Source organism: Anas platyrhynchos, chromosome 28 (genome assembly GCF_047663525.1).
Source record: "Anas platyrhynchos isolate ZD024472 breed Pekin duck chromosome 28, IASCAAS_PekinDuck_T2T, whole genome shotgun sequence".
NCBI classification, from domain to species: domain Eukaryota; kingdom Metazoa; phylum Chordata; class Aves; order Anseriformes; family Anatidae; genus Anas; species Anas platyrhynchos.
The window spans coordinates 7175561-7190583 of NC_092614.1; positions in this window are offsets into that span (position 1 = coordinate 7175561).

Consider the following 15023-nt stretch of genomic DNA (forward strand, 5'->3'; position numbering starts at 1 on the left):
GATACAACAATAACTGCATAGAGCAGAGTTTTCCCTTTGCAGAACTGAGCTGTACAGGCTTTACTGCTCAGTGGAGCTGCCCAGACTCCCTTCATGTTGCCCAGTATGTGACAGGAGAGGGCCTTACCATATGCCTTTTGCTCTTGTGGAGCGACGTCATGCCAGGCAACTTTCCAGTGTACTCATTTCTGTACAGTTCTTGCAAAAATCCTTGTACCTGTGATACCTCTTGGGGTGCCACAAGTCCCAATACCTGGTTCTACCATACCACGAGGCAAGCTGATCTTAGTGTAGAGCACTTTAAATTAGCTTGAGCTTTCATAAAATGGGGCTGTAATCCAGCTCACCAAGAGAGGCATGTTGGCTCAGTAATTATCATAGGTATTCATCCAAGGTTGGTAGAGAGACACATGTAGATTGCATGAGGCTTTGTGTGGGCTGGGGAGGACATGGGAGAAGCCCATGGTACAAAGACCTGCTGATGGTTACACAGAAACCATCCCAGGAATCTTCTAAGTGGAAATGTTGTAGGTGTCTGGGGAGTAGAGGAAAATTATATACACTTGCCCTGTTCATCACCTGTAGGCATCATCATATGGCAGCACAGGAGAGGGCTGGATCCTTGATGAGCACATTGAGATCATTCATATTCTGGCCTCCAGGAGCTGAGTGAGGAGGTGCTCAAACATTTGCTGTGCTTGTCTTTCTCCATTAGTAGGAGAAGCAGGAAGACAGGGAGTTTCACTGAGGTCCTACGTAACCTTAAGAGAGAAGAAAGGCTCAGAAAAACTGAAGCAGAGATTTGCCTATTTTCAATGTGGAAAAATGCAGACTGGGCTCAATAGATTTTTTGCAAGATTTTCATGTCAAATACTGTGTCCAAATTTACAACACCAAATGAAAACATCACAAATTAAAACCAAAAGGAGAAAGACCTAAGACCTAAATTGAAATGATCTGTTCCATCTGCAGTTGACTTTTCCTGCTTGATATTTCAGACATCCCAAAGAAATGAAAAACAACTCCCTCTGGCGTCAGTTATTAATAAATCTACTTGTGCAGTCTGGGCTTCCTGACCCAGCAGTAAAAGGTTTTGCAAGTTTACACCGACCTGACCAGACAGCATCACTTACTTTCTCCTTGATGTCCATTGCTGGCATTCCATGATAACTTCATGCCATGGTGATTGGTCCCCTCTGTCTACCCTCTGGCTCCAGCCCTGCTGTCTTTGCTGGTCTCCTCTCTATAGGAGGAACAGAAAGCTCACTCCAGAAGATGGAGGAGCAATTGCTTTTCCCTGGTTAATGGCATCAGGAAAACAAACAAACAAACAAACAAAGCAAAACAAGGAAACAAACAATATTTGAAGTATCTTTAAATTAAACAGAAGCATTTCACTTTTGTTGAATGTAACTTTCTGTGAAACTCAACATGACCGCTATTTTTTAGGGAAGGTTAATAGTTTTAATCATAAATTCTAATAAAATAATAGCTTTGCCTCATGTTTGGGGACAAAAATTATACATTCAAAACAAAACCACAGCAAAGCAATGATTCCTAAACCCAGATCAGAAAGAGATAGACATTTTAATATTTCCCTTTAATTACTTTCCAGTGCACATTCAGGAGGAGGAGATGTGACTATTTTCATTTACAGGCAAATGGTTAAAGTCAGTTAATTCATTCACTGCCATAGACCTGATGCATCTCAATCCTTTTGTATTCACTGCCCTCTCGTGCCTGTTCTTCCCAAGTTTTGAGAATAGATGGCTTAATAGATGGCTTCTAATTAAATCTGGCAGCAGCTAATGAATTTTTGTTGAAGCTGTAGAAAGACAATGCATTTTTCATGAAATCAACTCTGCCTGGAATAATGTCATTTTATTTCCACTGCTTGAAACTTCTGCTCAACTGTGAGCAGCCATCAGGGATGGAGGGCTGCCCCAGACACTGACAGTGCAAACAGGTGGCAATTTGGCAGTGCCCTGCTCCACAGTCTGGTCCACAAAGAAAAGGCAAGTTCTCCAGCTTAGCCTGTAACCCCTGCAGGTATTAGCTCCAAAAGTCCTTAGTAAAAGTCATGGTGTGTTGGGTCTGTCTGGGATGGAGTCACCTTTCCCTGCAGCAGCCCACACAGTGCTCTGCTCTGTACTATGCAGCAATAGACACAATAAACACAAACTCCACAACACTGGAGTGATATCAGAACACTGGAGTGAAACCACCACACATGGCATGGTCCACTCCAACACTGAGACCTTTGTCAGGAAAGACATCTTCCAGTATCCCTTCCTGCATCTTCCAGTATCCCTTCCTGCAGCTTATCCAGCAATGAGGCTTGGGGAGCAAAGGCCTTCTATACCACCATGCCTGCACTGTTATCTGTTACATGGCAATTACTATGAAAAATGAGCCAGATCATAGAAAAATCAAGAATATCTAAGATTAAATTTGTAAAGTACCTAGCACTGAAGAAGGGCCTGTCCTGGTGGAATGGTTTGACTCAATGTATTTGGTGCTCTTGAGAAAGGTCCTTGAGAAATGTCCACACCCTTTACTTGTTTGGTTTGTGGTTCACCCACAAACCTCTTGCAAGGTGATGATTTTCCCTTTTCCTTACCCTTGCCCACTACTATCCTGCTTGCCTGTGTCATGCTCCAGAAGACGAAATCACTTCCATTTAGAGCAGCCAGTACCACTTTGCAAATTCTCTTTCAGAAAAAGTGAATCCAGCAGTGAGTGTCCCATCACCCTCACTATAGGAATAGCTATATATATCACTATATTAATCTGTAGGAATCATGCCCAGTTTGGGAGCTGTTGGCAATGGTTAAGAAGGATAAATAGTTTTGTGAAGTGGCAACTTTATTAAGCACCAAGTATTCCACCAGCTCCAGTGACTGAGTGCAATTGCAGAACAAAATCGTAGGAGAAAACATGAAGTTCCAGTGCACTGCACTAGATGGTAGTGCCTGCAAAGAAAAAAATCTCAGAGGAGCTTTCTGTGATGCTTCAGCACTGGGCAGCACATCTATGCACTTCCAGGTCACTGCTCCAAACTTAGGGTGAGGTATGCAAGACAGGCACAGTCCCACAGTGGAAGGGGACAGGATTTGGCCTTTTCTGTTCCTGTACTGCTACAGACAAATTTGCTAACATTCAGAAAGCAAATAGCACTGTGCATCTAGGGAGAAGGCAAAAGAAACCTTCTAACAAAACATCTTCCCCACTGCAAAGCAATGAACAACCAAGAAATGTGTGTTCCTAGCTGAAAGCATGCACTTTTCAACAGTACACCCCCATGTTCTTCATGCAGCATCACAGTAGCATTAGCTTTGCTGCGTGTATGGGGAAGGAGGGTGTGGCAGAGGTGGGTGGGCACCTTCCCCAAATCACCTCCATGACAATGACAGGATGATCTGCGTACCCCTGTCCAGCAGCCACATCCACAGCCATGGCCTTCTGCACAGTGAGAGACCCCTGAGGAGCACCTATAGCTGTTGGAGAAGTTTTCCATGTTGTGCAGTAACTCTAGAGAGCCCCCAGTCAGGAGGCAAGACCCCACTTTGTGCAGCCAAGCAGAGAACTGGAGCACTATCTCCATTTGTGAAGAGCACATTTCTCAGTCGTTCATGATCTGGCCCTTTTCCTGCAGGACCCCAGTGGAGGCTGGATGTAACACCTGGCCATATGATGTGGCTATATTGCTGCTGCCTGCAGCATGCTTTTTTCATTTCTGTAGGACAGCAAGATCAGGCCTTGATTTGAACAGCCTCTCCCAGCACCTTGCATTTTGCCAAGGTGCTTGCTCCCAGCAGACTTGGCAGCATGAAGTGCAGAGCTTGGACAAGGCAGGAAGAGGGAGTGTTGCTTGGCTACATGCCTAGGTCTGCTTTGGGTCCCCACAGCAGAAATTCAGTATTTTCCAGGTGGAGGAATGGGGGCATAAGCTCCATCCACTCAATACCACCAGTCCTGGGCAACTCACGTCCTGTCACTGGGTCTGTCCTGAGCCAAAGGTGCTGGGAGAGGGCAAGGGGCTGTTGCCCAGGTCAAGGCTGTGCTGTTGAGGTCTGAAGTCCTTCACATGTGTGCTGTCCAGATGAGTTCCTTCTCCCAGCCTTGCTAGCTGTGTTGCTGGATGGCAGTAGCTTGAGGTTTGTTTCTCTTCCTTGACTTTTTATGGTTGTAAAGAGCTGTGTTTTATAGACCTCAAGAAGAGGGTGTATACCAAAACTCTTCTATTTTCTGACTCTATCTGTCAGTCCAATAAAAGATATCACCTCTCTCACTGTACTCCACCTTTGACACAACATTTATGGTCCCACCATGAAAGACTTCTTACCCTATAGCATCAGGCACAAGCACTGCCCCTGTGACTGCTCCGCACAGATGCAATTCTCAGAGACACAAAGGCAATCTTACACAATGCCTGCCTGGAAGCTAATATAATTTTGCACCCTCTTCAGTGCTCCCTAGCCTGACATGTAACATAAAGCTATCTTGTTGTCAACAGGAATCAGGGTTAGACATTAACTAAACCCCTGATCAGGAATTCTGGGACTAGGGATTTGTTGAGCCACAGGAAATGAAACAGCTGCCTGTGAGCAGAGGGACTGGAAAACCAGGAGAGATGCTGGGATGGCTTGAACTCTCGTGGAACTGCGACTTTTAGCAGAATCATTAATTTACAATTATTTTGTAAATATTATATTGTAAATAATATATTGTAAATTAATTTGCAACATTAATTTACAAAGGACTGTATTGACTTTTCTTTCTCTCTTTTTTCTCTCTTTTTTTTTTTTCTTTCCTGCTTCAGTTGTAGGCAAACTTTAACATTCTTTGCAAAGAACCTGCATAAATTTGCACAAATTTAAGGGCTACTGAACAATATATTCTCTCATCATTATTTTTTAATATTTTAAACTTTCATTTTATGTGAATTCTTGAATTGAAAGTAATTCTGAACCAAAATGGAAATTATTATTTCAATAATATCAAAGCAAAAAGTAGTTTCAAACCTCTTTTCCCCAGAGTTATTTATAAATAGGTAATTCAAAACTGACCTTTTCCCACAAGTAGCTTTAAATCCAGAGCTGGCGCTTGGGGAAGAGACTTTCATCAAAATTCCCAGCCAGCTGTTACTCCAGAGCTGGAAGAAACATTACATCCTTTCTCCAGCTTCTCACTCAGTCCTGCTATAAGCAATTGCAGAGCACTGCATGCCTCATTTATTGCATTAACCCAACAGCATTTCCAATGTGTTGTGGTCCAGCATGAGGTCCCACAGCATTATGTTAAACATCAGGTGAGTGAACTAGGGCTGAGACCTTGATAAGCAAAAGTATAGGACAAGCCAAGACATGAATCCTGTATTTCATTTCTGCACATGTCAATCTCTGATGCTTTTTTCTCATTTTTTAGTAGCAAGGCTGCAATTTCAACAGCAACAGATGCAGGTATTTATTACCAGAAGAACAAAAACTGAGTAGCAGAGAGTATATTAACAGCTGCCTGCTTACAGAGTCCTATCTATCAGAGACCCTAAATTCACAGGTTTCTTCCAAATATATGCATTTACTTGGATATATAGAGAGTCATAAATAGGGTTAGGGTTAGTGTTAGTTTTGGGAGAATTTGGTGATGTAGGTGTTGGGTTAGAGTCATTATTAGGCTTAGGGTTAGGGTTATTAGGGTTCGGAGAGAGAGACAATGCAGAGTCCTGTTGTGTATGGGGGGTTGTGTAAAGACTGCCCAAGGAAGTTCAGGTCTACCAAAAGTCTTTCATTGTGAGCATTTTTTGATGGGACACTTTGGTGACATAGGTGTTGGGTTAGGGTCATAATTAGGGAGTCTGCAGTTGGCAGTATAAAAGTCTTAGACCATTACGATGAGGATAAAGATCTCAGTGCAGCTATAGAATTGTACTCAACATCTGTGCTGTGCAACCCACAAATGGGATGGTTTTTATTTTCAATGAGCAATCATTTTGGGAGCTATGACAGAAGTGTAACAAATATCTACAAAGTGCAGGTAGGAAAGGAAGAAATACGTGTGCAATTTCAGATGTTGACTGCTCACTACACCAACAACAATGAGCAGATTTCCTGGCATGATAATCATACAGGAGAAAAGAAACCATAACAAAACATATTTTCTAAATTACTTGATTTTCTGAGAGTATGAGAAGAATGAATTCCTTCATGCTACTTGCATTCTCCATGTTAATCGGTTGGCAATATACAATATACAGCCTATATACCTAGAAAGACAAGAACATCTTAACTTCTTTTTATTATTAATTATGAATTCTGTATCAGAAGTATATACAAATTAAGAAATATATAGAATTAGTATTCAGCTTATAAAATGATTAATTTCCATATTACTTTAGTAGATACTTAATTCTGCATGCATAAGAATTCAGACATATCTGTGACTTCAATATTTTCAAGAACTGACTCTATGGCTGGTGAAAGGGAAGTTCAGATTCTTACTGTTATAGGGTTCGTTTTGTGTGTGAATGGATCCTTCCTATTCATGGGAATGCTTTGATGACTAAACCCAACACATCAGAAAACTATTCTGCTCTGATACAAGGATCTTGTTGGAGGAATATATATTTTTATTTAAATCATAATATATATTTTTTTCAAAATTATATTGGAATATTGGCTATTACTAAAAAAGAGTTATCCAAACCTTTACAGAACCAGTTATTCATAACTGACTGAAGTTGTATGTGAAAGAACTGTAACTTCCAACAACCTTGCTGTACAAAGAATATTTCAATCTTGCTGTAACAATACAGTGTCTGTTACACCTACATTGACACAATCTTATGTTTTTCATGTCACAGGGTTGGAGATCACAGAATCACAGAATTGAAGGGGTTGGAAGGGACCTCGAAAAATAAATAAATTAGGCCACACAGGTAATGGGGTGTATTAAAATATGTGAAATATATATTTTTCCATATTTTAACAGCATGGATTGAAAACAAAAGTTTGTTCCTAATGTGTGAGGTCACACCCAAGCATTAGTCTCCATCATCCTCCTACTCCCATCCACCCTTGAAGATAAATGCCAAGAGATCTAGTCAGCTCATTTGGACCAGAACCAGGGTAAGATCTGATATCCAGTAAATACTCCAAAATTATATGGAAGGAGAAAACATCTGTTCCCTTAAGAGTATGTGGTCAAGGGCCTTTTCAATGAAAACAAAATGATGAGAAAAGGAGGAAGCCATAAACACAACTATAGAGAGACACATACCTGGTTAATAAATGACAAGGACAGGTGCAATAACACTGTCCTAGAGCCTATTTTCTTGTCTTTGGTAAGCATCTGAGACACCTTAGCACCAGTGTTTCTGTAGCTGCAGGAGAAAAGGCATCAGCAACCACCACACTAACAACCTTTCAAGAAAGTCTTGGGACACAGTCTTGGAATAATTAGTATATGAAGCAAGAGCTGGAGGTTGGCATTAACTCATATCAGCACAAATCAGAGGTGTACAAATCAGAGGTGCACAAATCATATGCACCCACCACCATCACAGACACAACAACAACTGGAGCAGAGATGTCGCTGGAACCCAGGATGGTTATCTGGACCTTTACTTCTACCTTTCTAACTCTCTCTTTCTCCCTCTCCCCAACAGTGTATGTTATGGGCTGTTCAGCTTTTTAAAAAATAAAAAGGTTTAAATAGCTCCAGTTAAAAACAAGGTTTAATCAGTTTCTGCCAGAACCGTTTCTGTCATCAGTAAAAAAATTTGATGGATAATTTGGTGTTATGTCACCTTAATTTAGCCCAAGAATACTTTGAACATCAGCGACCCCTGAGTGGGTCATCCAGGACTGTGTTCCCTGGGCCCCCACAGCAACAATGAGAAACAAACCTGGTCAGACACCTTAATTGATATGTGTGCACGGAATGCAGGAATGTTTCAGTAAGATTATCCTCATCAACCACAGGGATAGGAATTGTGTGTGTCCCAAAAATCAGATACTAGAGTGAGTGTTGGTGTGTGCATGAGAGATAGCTGCAATGTCTAGAGGCTAGTGATACTGAATCAGATGGACATACAGTTTTCTCCATAAGAGAATAATAGAGCCAAATCCAAAATATTTTATGAAACAGATAGGCCAAACATTTACTATGTTTAGTTAGATAGAAGGAAGTTTAGAAACTTTGTATCTCTAGTGTTACCTTACTCACTCATTAGTCATCCTTACCTGTAAGACCATACAGAATTGTATCCCAGGGGAGAGGGACAACAAAACCTAGGCCTGGAGGATATGACTGAAAAAATAGGTTAGGAACTCATTGTATGCCCATGTCCTTGGATGTGTAAATGATTTAGCTTAGTATGTATGCCTAAGTTGAAACAACGAGATAAGAAAGAACATGGTGGTCCGAGTATATGAAGAAGTGGGTTCAAGCAGAGAATATAGTGAGGAAGACTGTTGACAACAACCATAGACATCTGGAAGACCACCATTAGAAACAACTGCATATGCATCAGGGGCATTTACATATTTTAATTGGTTATGGGAAACATTATGAATATGTTGAATACTTCTCAGAAATCTAATGACTATGTATGTCTTGAATGTATGTAAATCCTGTAGCTTGAACAATTCAGCACAAAAAGGGGTCAAAGGGCAAAAAGAAGGTAGAGAGGGTCAAAGAAGGTCAAAAGGCAGAAAGAGGGTCAGAGAAGGTGAAAGAACATGAAAGAAGGTTGAAAAAGGTCAAAAAAGGTAGAAGTTTGAAGAAGGTCAAAGAAGATCAAAGAATGTCAAAGAAAGACAAAGAAAGTCAAATTCAAAGAAAGTCAAAGATCAAAGAAGGTTAAAGAAGGTCAAAGAAGATCAAAGAAGGTCAAAGAAGGTAGAAATTTAAAGATGGTCAAAGAAGGTCAAAGAAAGTAGAAATTTAAAGATGGTCAAAGAAGGTCAAAGAAGGTTAAAGAAGGTCAAAGAAGGACAAAGGTCGAAGAAGAAGCTCAAAGTCAAAGAAGCTCAAAGAAGTTAAAAGAATGTCAAAGAAGGTCAAAGAAAATCAATAATGTCAAAGAAAGTCAAAGAAGGTGAAAGAAGGTGAAAGAAGGTTAAAGAAGGTAGAAGAAGTTTGAAGACGGTCCAAGAAGTTCAAAGAAGGACAAAGAAGGTTGAAGAAGAAGCTCAAAGTCAAAGAAGCTCAAAGAAGGTCAAAGAAGGTCAAAGAAGGTCAAAGAAGTTCAAAGAAGGTCAAAGATAGTCAAAGAAGGTCAAATAAAATCAATAATGACAAAAAAAAGTTCAAAGAAGGTGGTAGAGGTTTGAAGAAGTTCAAAGAAGGTCAAAAGACAAATATGCAGTCAGAGAGGGTCAGAGAAGGTGAGGAGGCTGAAAGTTCTCTTGGAAGAGAATATCTGAGAAGTTCGGGAATAAAAGCGAGTTCACAGTAGGTCAAATGGTGGAGGGAGGGTCAGAGAGAGTCAAAAAGCAAAAAGAAGATAAAGAGGGTCAGAGAAGGTGAAAGTAGGTGATAGAAAGTCAAAAGGCAGAAAGAAGGTGAAAGAAGGTCATAAGGCAGAAAGAGGGTCAGAGAAGATTAAAAAAGGCCAAAAGGCAGGAAAAGGGCCAGAAAAAGTGAAAGAAGGTGAAAGAAAGATGAAGAAGGTCAAAGAAGGCCAAAGAAGGTGAAAGAAGTTCAAAGAAGCTTGAAGAAGATCAAAGAAGGTGAAAGAAGGTCAAAGAATGTTGAAGAAGGTCGAAGAAGTTCAAAGAAAGTCAAAGAAGTTTGAAGAAGATTGAAGAAGGTCAAAGAAGGTCACAAAAGGTCAAAAGGCAAATACGTAGTCAGAGATGGTCAGAGAAGATGAGATGGCTGGAAGTCTGGGAAAAGAATATCTGAGAAGTTCAGAAATGAAAACAAGTTCAGGGTAGGTCAAACGCTGCAGGGAGGGTCAGAGAGGGTTAGAGAGGGTCAAAACATGAAAAAAAGGTAAAAGGGGTCAGAGAAAGTGAAAGGAGGTCAAAAAGGTAAAGGCAGAAAGAAGTTAAATAGGGTCAGAGAAGGTGAAAGGAGTTCAAAGCACAAAAACACGAAAAGACAGAGAGTTAGAGAAGGTGGAAAGAAGGTCAAAAAGAGGTCAAAAGTCAGAAAGCAGTTGAAAGAAGGCCAAAAGGTGCAAAGAGGGTCAGAGATGGTGAAAGAAGGTCAAAAGGCAGAAAAAGAGAGTCTGAGAAGGTGAAAGAAGGTAAAAGAAGGTGACATAAGTTCAAAGAAGGTCAAAGAAGGTCGAAGAAGTTCAAAGAAGGTTCAAGGAAGGTCAAAGAAGGTCAAAGAAGATCTAAGATGGTCAAAGAAGCTTAAAGTTATTCAAAGAATGTCAACATTCAAAGATGGTCAAAGAAGGTCAAAGAATTTGAAAGAAGTTTGAAGAAGTTCGAAGAATGTCAAAGAAGGCTGAAAAAGTTTAAAGAAAGTCAAAGATGATTATAGAACATTGAGGAAGTTCAAAGAAGATCAAATAAGGCCCCTGATCCGAGCCCCTGACCCTGGAGCTGACCCTGAGCCCCCAACCCCCAGAATGGACCCCAGACTCAAAGCCCTGACCACAAGCCCTCACACTGAACCCTGACCCCAAGTTCCCGACCCCAGAGCTGACCCCGACCCTGGAACTGACACTGACCCCCAACCCCCAGACCCGAACCCAATCCCCGATCCCCAGAACAAAGCCCCTACCATGGGGCTAACCCCACAGCTAACCCCGGACCTGAACCCCAAACCTGAACCCCAGAGATGAAACCCTGAGCTAACCCCGACCCCTGACCCTGAGTCCTGACCCTGAGTCCTGAACCCGGAGCTTGAGCCTCAGACCCCGAACCCTGACCCTAAGCCCTGACCATGAGCCCTGACCCCGAGCCCCAACGCCAGAGCCAACTCTGGATGTGAACCCCATACCTGAACTCTGGACCTAAGCCCCAAAACCTGAGCCCCAGACCCTGGAGTTTACCCCGAGACCCCAACCCCAGAGCTGACCCTGACACCCAACCACCAGAACAGACCCTAACCCCAAACCTCCAGAACAGACCCTGGACCTCCAGAGAACCCCAAGCCTTGACTATGAGCCCCAGCCCTGGACCGTCGACCCTGGGCCCTCATCCCTGGCGATTTGAGCCCAGGCCCTTGACCCCAGAGACCCCACCCCAGAGCTGACCCTGAGCCCCAACCATGAGCCCCAACCCTGAACCCCAGCCACGGACCCTTGACCCTGGACACTCGAACCCAGACATTCGATCCCAGAACCCCCAGCCCAGGGCTGACCCCAACCCCCAGAATGGACACCGGACCCGGAGCCCCAACCCTGAATCCCAATCCCAAGCCTTGACCTGAGCCCTAACCCCAAATCCCTGATCCTGAACCGCTGACCTTGGAGCTCACCCTGACCCCAGAGCTGACCCCAACCCCTGACCCCCAGAACAGATCCCAACCCCTGGAACAGTCCCGGGACCTGCAGCTAACCCTGAGGCCCAACCCCACACCCTCAAACCCAGACCCTCGACCCCGGACCCTGGACCCTGAGCCCCATCCCTGAATCTCAGTCTTGAGCCCCAGCCCCGAGTCCCAGCCCCAGCCCTGACCTTGAGACCCAGATCTGAACCCAGACCAAACCCTGAGATGCAGACCTGGATCAGACCCTGCATCCCAGACCCAGACCCAGCTCTGAGCCCTGGACCCAGACCAAGACCTGAGCCCAACCCCTGGATTCAGAACACAGCCCTACCCCAGGTCCTGGACCTCAGCCTGAGCCTCAGACCCAACCGCAAATCCTGGACTTGGACTCGACCCCAAGCACAGGACCTGGACCTGGGCCCAAGCCCTGAACCCTTGACCCTGGACCCTTGACCCCAAAGTTCACCCCAAGCCCCAACCCCAAGCCCCTACCCTGGCCTGAGCCCTGGACCTGGACCTGGACTCAAGACCCAGGGCCTCAACCCCACATCCTGATCCTGGACCCTTGACCCCCGAGATCACCCCAAGCCCCAGTGCTGAGCCCATGTTCCCAAGCCATGAGCCTGAGCCCCCAACCCTGATCTCCAGCACTGAGACTGAGCCCGAGCTCCTGACCACAGAGCTGACCCAGGACCCTCGACTTCAGAGCCCCCACTCTGGAGCTACCTCTGAGCCCCAGACCCAAGTCCCCAACCTTGGAGCTGACCCCGAGCCCCAGACTGACCCAGAGGTGACCCCAAGCCCTGACACCAAGGTTGACCCTGACCCCTGAAACAGACCCCAGAACTAAATCCAGAGCTAACCCTGAGCCCGAACCCCAAGCCCCAACTCCAGACCCTCAAGCCCGGAGACCCCACCATGGAGCTGACACAGCCAGTGACCCCCAGAACAGATCCCAGACCCAGAGCTTACCCCAAGCACCAACCCCAAGTCCCAGACCAGGACCCTTGACCCCGTACACGTCACCCTGGACCCTTGACCCCGTAGCTGCCACCCAGAACTGACCCCAAGGCGGCAACTCCTAGAACAGACCCAGGACCCAGAGGCCCAACCCCAAGACCCAACCCTGAGCCTTGACCCCAGGCCCTGACCTTGAGTCCCTGACCCTGAGCTGCCGACTCAGGAGCTGAATCTGACCACTTGCTTCTGGAACAGACCCTGTGAAATGTGTTATTCTGATTTGTGTCAATGTGGAACAATGCCAGGGCTGCATGATATGATGAAATGTGAACCCTCCGTATTCGCTCTTTCACAGCACACCTATATATATCCCTAGTTGGCATCGGAGACGAATAAAAATCCGGGCCCAATAAATCGCGTTCCGAACACCTTTCACCCATGCAAAAGTGCCCCCAAAGGAAGGCATTGGGTACAAGTGAACTCCCCAGGGGAGCCTTAACGCAGCGCCACATTCAACTGGACCCTCCGCGTTCGCTCTTCCCACACAACCCTAAACATAACCCTCGCCATTATCGGAGATGTTTTAACAAATCGGGCCGCAAAACGGCGTTCCGAGCCCACTTCGCCCATCAAAAGAGCCCCCAAAGGAAGGCTTTGGGTACAACTGAACTCCCCAGGGGAGCCTTTTTCGCAGCCCCACATGCAAGTGGAACCTCGGTGTTTGCTCTTTCCGAGGAACCCTAAATATAGCCCTAGCCAGCATCGGAGATGTCTGGAAAATAGGGCCCCAGAAAACGCATTCCGTGCACCATTGGACCATCCAAAAGTGCTCCCAAAGGAAGGCTTTGGGTACAAGTGAACTCCCCAGGGGAGCATTTACGCAGCCCCACATGCAACTGGACCCTCCGGGTTCACTATTTCAGAGCTGAAAAATCAGGCCCAGGAAACGCGTTGCGAGCCCCCTTTTGCCCATCTAAAAGTGCCCCCAAAGAAAGGTTTTGGGTACAACTGAACTCCCCAGGGAGTCTTTACGCAGCGCCACATTCAACTGGACCCTCCGCGTTCGCTCTTTCCACGCAACCCTAAACATAAACCTCGCCATTATTGGAGATGTTTTAAATAATCGGGCTGCAGAAAACGCGTTCCGAACACCTTTCGCCCATCCAAAAGTGCCCCCAAAGGAAGGCTTTGGGTACAACTGAACTCCCCAGGGGAGCCTTTACGCAGCCCCACATGCAACTGGACCTTCCGGGTTAGCTGTTTCCAAGCAATCCTAAATATATCCCTAGACGGCATCGAAGACGACTGAAAAATCGGGCCCCAGGAAATGCATTCAAAGCCCCCTTCGCCCATCCAAAAGGGCCCCCAAAGGAAGGCTTTGGGTACAAGTGAACTCCCCAGGGGAGCCTTCAAGCAGCCCCACATGCAACTGGACCCTCCATGTTCGCTCTTTAAGAGCAATCCTAAATATAAACCCAGCCGGCTCTGGAGACGACTGAAAACTCGGGCCCCAGAAAAAGAGTTCGGAGCCCTTTCGCGCATCAAAAAGCGCCCCAAAGGAAGGCTTTGGGTACAAGTGAACTCCCCAGGGGAGCCTTTAGGCAGCCCCACATGCAACTGGACCATCCGGGTTAACTCTTTCCGAGCAACCCTAAACATATCCCTAGCAGGCATCGGAGACGACTGAAAAATCGGGCCCCAGGAAACGCATTCCAAGCCCCCTTCGCCCATCCAAAAGTGCCCCCAAAGGAAGGCTTTGGGTACAAGTGAACTCCCCAGGGGAGCCTTAAGGCAGCCTCACATGCAACTGGACCCTCCGGGTTAACTCTTTCCGAGCAACCGTAAAGATATCCCTAGCAGGCATCGGAGACGACTGAAAAATCGGGCCCCAGAAAACGCGTTGCGAGCCCCTTTAGACCATTAAAAAGTGCCCCCAAAGGAAGGCTTTGGGTACAAGTGAACTCCCCAGGGGAGCCTTTATGCAGCCCCACAAGCAACTGGACCCTCCGTGTTCGCTCTTTCCGAGTAACCTTAAACATATCACTAGCCGGGGTCGGAGACGACTGAAAAATCGGGCCCCAGAAAGTGCGTTGGGAGCCCTTTTCGCCCATCCAAAAGTGCCCCCAAAGGAAGGCTTTGGGTACAAGTTAACTCCCCAGGGGAGCCTTTACGCAGCCCCACATGCAACTCGTCCCTCTGGGTTCACTCTTTCACAGCAAGCCTAAATATAGCCCTAGCTGGCATCGGAGACAACTGAAAAAACGGGCCACAGAAATCATGTTGCGAGCCCCTTTGGACCATCAAAAAGTGCCCCCAAAGGAAGGCTTTGGGTACAAGTGAACTCCCCAGGGGAGCCTTTACGCAGCCCCACATGCAACTGGACCCTCCGGGTTCACTCTTTCAGAGCTAACCTAAATATATCCCTAGCCGGCAAGGATGACGACTTAAAACTCAGTAACAAGAAATTGCGTTGCGAGCCCCATTTGCCGAAACAAAAGAGCCCCCGAAGGAAGGCTTTGCATACAATTGAACTCCCCAGGGGAGCCTTTATGCAGCCCCACATGCAACTGGGCCCTCCTTTTTCACTGTTTCAGACCAAGCCTAAATAT